Source organism: Oreochromis aureus, linkage group 23 (genome assembly GCF_013358895.1).
Source record: "Oreochromis aureus strain Israel breed Guangdong linkage group 23, ZZ_aureus, whole genome shotgun sequence".
NCBI classification, from domain to species: domain Eukaryota; kingdom Metazoa; phylum Chordata; class Actinopteri; order Cichliformes; family Cichlidae; genus Oreochromis; species Oreochromis aureus.
The window spans coordinates 3,293,914-3,300,615 of record NC_052963.1 but is presented as its reverse complement, the minus strand read 5'-3'; positions in this window follow the sequence as shown (position 1 = coordinate 3,300,615).

Sequence of the window (6,702 nt, the reverse complement as noted above, 5' to 3'; positions counted from 1 at the left end):
CCATCTTTTCTTCAGAAATTCTGCTGATTCACCTCTTTTCTGCAAATTTTCAGCTTTTCACTTCTTCTCAGCACAAAACTCAGCAGCCTCTGCTTATTTAGCAAAATTGTCAGTTTCTCCATCTCTTGTGTTTGTCGGAACAAGTTTAGTTCAGTGAGATGAGTAGCTGCCTTGAGAACAGAAGGGCCAGGTTCAAATCCTGGTCATGGGGTTTGAACACCTGTTTTCAGCACAAATCTTAACTTTTAGCTGTTTTAAGCAGAAACCTGTTTTACGCAGAGAAACCTTTTCAACTCAATTTCAGGTTTTCACCCTTTCCAGCAAAATTTTCAGTTTCCCAGCTTTTTCAGCTATTTTCAGCAAAAACATCTTTTCAGCAGAAATTCTGCTGATTCACCTCTATTCAGCGCAACGTTCTGCTTCTTTGCCTCTTTTCTGCAGAAATTCTGCTGATTCACCTCTTTTCTGCAAAATTTTCAACCATTTCACCTCTTATCAGCGCAATTCTCAGCAGTTTCTGCTCATTTCACCATAATTGTCAGTCTCTCCATCTCTTATCTTGTGAGAGTGAATTTGGCACAGTGAGATGAGTAGCTACTTTGCACCCACGAGGTCCAGGTTCATATCCTGCTCAGGGTGACATTCTTTTTTCACCACCATACAACTTTTTGCAACTTTTCAGCTTTTTCAGCTTTTCAGCAGACAGCTTCAGCGTTAAGGCATCCACACAGCATTTTCGCAGGAAATGCAAATTTTTCTAGTTATTCTTCTAGTTGCTTCCGTACACTTTTTGGCACTTAACTACTTCCTCAGTTTTCAGCCGATTTTCTCAGTTCAAACTCTATACTGTTCTGCTCTTTCTGCTCTTTCCGGCAATGACTTTTGGTGTTTATTACTGTTATACTTTTTAAAATATTACACTTTTTTCCTTTAATTTGTCCCATTGAAATGAATGGAAAACTTCCACAATTCTGCTAAAACTTGCTTGTTTTTGAAACTTAACTACTTTGTCATACTTTCACCTAGAAACTCCATTCAAACTTTAAAATGTTCTCAGATTATTGGGCTATTCCTGTCTGATTCAGCTTTTTCAGATCTTCTACCGTTTTAATTTTATACCTCTTTAAGTTTTCAGTTGCAAAATTGTGATTTTTCAGAAAATACATGCGTTGTTATGGTTGCTATGCAATTAACTCAGAGTGTGCACTCGTCCTTTCTGAATTTTCTCTTCATGTCCGAACAACTTCTTGCTACTCGCTCAATTTCCACTCAACCCCCACAAATTATACATCAAAACGTAGGTATTTTGCTGGCTTTCAGAAAATGTCACTATCATTGTTGTGGGACTTATAGATTTTTGCAAATCTCCTCAGAGTAACATAAAGTCTCAAAACTCTCCATAGAAACTCAATGGAGAGTTTCTTCAAAATCAGCGCTGGAATTCTCTAATGAGAGGCATTTTCAAATCGTCATATCTCCTTAACGAAACAAAGTTGAGACATGACGCTTGTGCCAATATATCTTCAGACATCCCTGATGCTCACAATTCAAGAATTTTTTCCTCACCTATTACCGTTTGGCCATGAATTACACTTGTTTGAGGGTAGGAAATTTGTCCTCGCTCAGATTTCTTCAGATTTCAATCTCTGGAAATGAGGCACTTTTTCTCTCGTCATATCTTTTGATTGATTTCAACAGAGACCTGAAAATTTCCATGACTGTTCACCAAAGCCTGCTGTTTCTTACGGTGAAAGAATGATTTTGATGCTCCATATAGATTAAGAGTTACAAAACGTTGTTTGAGGGCAAGTCAAGGCAGTTTTACTTCGCCTCTACTCAGTTACAGTGTATTACAAGTCATATATCTTCAATAATTTATATTTTATCTCTGAATTATGAAGGCCTGAAGTTTTCCCCATCTCTTCTGAACAAATCGGTGTCAGAATGAGCGTTCTAGCCCCTACGGTTAGGAAATTATGGCCATTTGTTCGAGGGGAATCCTGAATGTGAGAAATACACTGCAGAAAACTCATAGCTGTCTCTGTGTCTGTGTGTGTAAGTGCTGATTACAGCAGGTGCAGCCAATTTAGCTGACCTAGATATACCAAGCCCAGACTCTTAACAGCCCCTGTACACTTTGCTCTATGTGTGTGTGTGTGTATATCAATATTTCTCCCATGTTAAAGTATTACTCCTCCATAATAGTATTTGTGCTAAATCAAAGTACTTCTACTACATCTTAGTACTTCTGCTCAATCATAGTATTTCTGCTAAATCATAGTATTTTTGAAAAATCATGGTATTTGTCCCAAATCATGGTTTTGGGGCAGAACCATAATATTTATTTTATGTTATGAGATTACTACTAAGTGGAGTAATGTCTGTTATGTTATAGTTTATGTGCTGAATATAGTATATCTGCCAAATCATAGTATTTATCCCAAATCATAGTATTTATGCAAAATTACAGTATTTCTGCTAAAAAGCAGAAATAGTACCTTTTAGCAGAAATTTCTTTGAAAAGATATTATTTATGTTAAAACAGTATTTCTGCTAAATCATAGTATTTCTGCCAAATCATAGTATTTGTACTTATTCATAGTACTTGTGCCAAATCATAGTATTTGTACCCAATCATAGTATTTCTGCAATATGATCGTATTTGTGCCAAATCATGGTATCTTTTTGCCAAATCATGGTATTTGTGCCAAATCATGTTATTTGTGCCCAGTTAAAATTTCTTTTATTTTATAGTGTTACTACTAAGTCGTAGAATTTCTGTTATGTTATAGTATATCTGCTGATTATAGTATATGTGCCAAATAATAGTATTTATAGCAAATAATAGTATTACTGCCCAAACATAGTATTTCTTGTAGTATTTGTAGTAGTAGTTGTTGTAGTATTTGTGCAAAAACATAGAATTTCTGCAAAATCATAGTATATCTGTTATGTTATAGTATTACTACTAAGGCATAGTATTCCTACCAAATCATAGTATTACTGCAATTCCATAGTATTTGAGCGAAATCGTAGTATTTGTGCAAAACATACTATGTCTGCAAAATCACATTATATCTGCTATGTTATAGTATTACTACTAAGGCATAGTATTTCTACCAAATCATAGTATTCCTTCAAAATCATAGTATCACTGCAATTTCATAGTATTTGACCGAAATTGTATTATTTGTACTAAATCATGGTACTTGTACCAAATCATAGTATTTTTTGGAAATCATATTATTTGAACCAAAACATTGTATTTGTACGAAGTCATAGTATTTCTTCTAAATCATAGTATTTCACCCAAATCTCAGTAGTTGTGCTAAAACCCAGTATTATTGCCAAATCGTAGTATTTGTACTGAAACATAGTATTTGTGCCAATAAGAGTATTTGTACTAAATCATAGTATTTGTGCCAAATCATAGTATTTCTGCCATATTGTGCTAGTTGTGCAAAAACATAGACTGTCTGCAAAATCATAGTATATCTGTTATGTTATAGTATTACTACTAAGTCACAGTATTTCTGCCAATTCGTAGTATTTGTACTAAATCATACTACTCGTGCCAAATCATAGTATTCAAATCAAAATATAGTATTTGTACCAAAGCATTGTATTTGTAATGAAGTACAGTATTTCTGTCAAATCATAGAATTACTGCAATTTCATAGTATTTTGAGGAATCCCTTTTGTTATAGTATTACTTCTAAGTCATAGTATTTCTGCTTTGTCATAGTATTTGTACTGAAACATAGTATTTCTGCCAAATCATAGTATTACTGCTATTTCATAGTATTTGAGTGAAATTACAGTGTTTCTGCAAAACATTGTATTTCTGCAAAATCATAGTATTTCTCTCATCTTAAAGTACTCAATTATAGTATTTGTGCCAAAGTTTAGTATTTCTGCCAAATGATATTATCTCTGCTAAATCATAGTGTCTGCCAAATCATAGTATTTGTGCCAAATTATGGGATTTTGCTAAAACATGGTACTTGTGCCAAATTATAGTATTTGTGCCCAATTAATATTTCTGTTATGTTATAGTATTACTACTAAGTCGTAGAATTTCTGTTATGTTCTGCCAAATCATAGTATTACGGCTATTTCAAAGTCTTTGAGTGAAATTACAGTGTTTCTGCAAAAACATTGTATTTCTGCTAAATCATAGTATTTCTGTTATCTTAAAGTACTTGCACTCAATTATAGTATTTGTGCCAAAGTTTAGTATTTCTGCCAAATCATATTATCTCTGCTAAATCATAGTGTCTGCCAAATCATAATATTTGTGCCTAAGCACAGCATTTGTACCAAAACATAGTATTGCTGCTATATCATAGTATTTGAGCCAAATCATAGTATATGTCCTAAAACATAGTATTTCTGCCAAATCATAGTATTTGTCCTAAAGCATAGTATTTCAACAAAATCACAGTATTTCTGCTATGTTATAGTATTTGTGCTTGTAGAAAAACCTGTGTTAGTGTGAGCTACATTACCCAGCAGCCTCTGAGCAGTGAGGGAATTCATGGGACTTCTGAGCTAGATGGTCTTCCTTCGTTCCTGGGCTAACAATTGAGGAGAGAGCTGCTGGGAAGGGGAGCAAATAGCCCATCCTGTATTTGTTGGGGATGGTGTGTGTCACATAAACGTGAGTTAATGTTCCATGCTTAAGATGTTTACCCTGCTACTTGTGTGTATTGGTTTTAGTTACCTTTATGTGCTAGTTAGCGATAGCTATGGCAGCACAGTTATTTGATTGTTTTGGGCTTGTTCCTGCTTTGTTTGTTCCCCCTGCAAATTTATGTGAATTTGTACACTGTAATATCGCTGTATTACGTAGTGGCTAAGTAGGAGGCTGACTGTTACTAAGTGCATCAGTGTACATAGGTCATCTCTTGTGTTGGAGTGCCCTCTTGTGGTGCCTTTTGGGTAGTGCCTTAGTAAACGTGAACACTGCAAAGAAGTGGTATCAGACTGGTTTGTAGTGGAGGAATTTGTTGCCAGTTTCTTTCATCTTTAATCCGTATTCATGTTGTAATGTAGTAACTTTTGTGGCGCAAATACCACAATATGGCAGAAATACCATGTTTTGGCACAAATACTTTGATTTGGTATACTTTAGCTTCTTCACCCCTTTTCAGCAAAATTTTCATTTTTTTCACCCCTTTTCAGCACAAATTCCAGCTTTTTTGGCTGTTTTCAGAAAAAAAAAAACTCTTTTCAGCAGAAACTCTGCTGATTCACCTCTTTTCAGCGCAACGTTCTGCTTCTTTGCGTCTTTTCTGCAGAAATTCTGCTGATTCACCTCTTTTCAGCAAAATTTTCATCCTTTTTGCCTCTTATCAGCACAGTTCTCAGCAGCTTCTGATAATTTCAGCACAATTGTCAGTCTATCTACCTCTTTTTTGTGAGAATGAGTTTGGCTCAGTGAGATGAGTAGCTGCCTTGAGACCAGGAGGTTCGAGGGGAATCCTGAATGTGAATGTAAGAAATACACTGCAGAAAACTTATACCTCTCTCTGTGTCTGTGTGTGTAAGGGCTGATTACAGCAGGTGCAGCTAATTTAACTGACCTAGATATACCAAGCCCAGACTCTTAACAGCCACTGTTCCCTTTAGGCTCTGTGTATGTGTATGTCTGTGTGTCTGTATCAATATTTCTCCCATGTTAAAGTATTACTCCTCCATAATAGTATTTCTGTTAAATCAAAGTACTTCTACTACACCTTAGTATTTCTGCTAAATCATAGTATTTTGGCCAAATCATGGTATTTGTGCCAAAGCATAGTATTTCCACAAAATAACAGTATTTCTGCTATGTTATATTATTACTGCTCATAGTATTTCTGCCAAATCTTGGTATTTGTTCCAAAGCATAGTATTTCTGCCAAATCACAATATAACTGCAAAATAAAGGTTTTTTTTTTTTTAGACAAATCATAGTGTTTGTGCTAAATCCTAGTAATTCTGCTCAATCATAGAATTTCTGCTATGCTGAAGTGCTTTTTGCTAGATTACAGAATTTCTGCTAAGTCAAAGTATTTCATGTAAGTCATAGTATTTATACCAAGTCCCAGTGTTTCTGCCAAATCATAAATAATGTGGCGTGTTGGGGGAACAGCTAGTTCTCTCCCATCATGCCTTGGGACATGTGCTGCATTTGAGATGTTCTTGTTTCATTGTTTATGGTTACGTTACTTTTAACACTAGATTTACTATCCTGCGCAAATTTGCGTAACTTCCCTAAACCCAATACCCCCTAGAATTACTGGCTTTTTTATTTTCTGGTGCAAGTCCCGAGGTGTTAAGCACCCCTGCTGAGATTTTCACAGGTCGTCAGCTTGTTTCTCCTACAGCTTTTGTTGTGCAAACCACCCATTGTCCTTGAGGCCTGGCACATTTGCATTTGCTCACTCAGAGTTGCTCAGATCCAAGGCAGGCCAAACCTCTGTGTTACAACTTTCAGAAATGCCTGATAGAAATGCTTCAACTTACTCATGAGATTTTGACCACATTTTTTTGAAGTCACAACTATATTGAATGCACGACCGTTGTTGCCAGCTGCAAGAAATGCTGTTCCCTACCAAGGTTCGTTTCAAAGTTTGAAAGACTTTGAAATAAAACAGACTTGTGTACCCATATATTGTGAATGTCTGTCTTTTGTATGTAGGTTGTAACACAGAGGTTTGG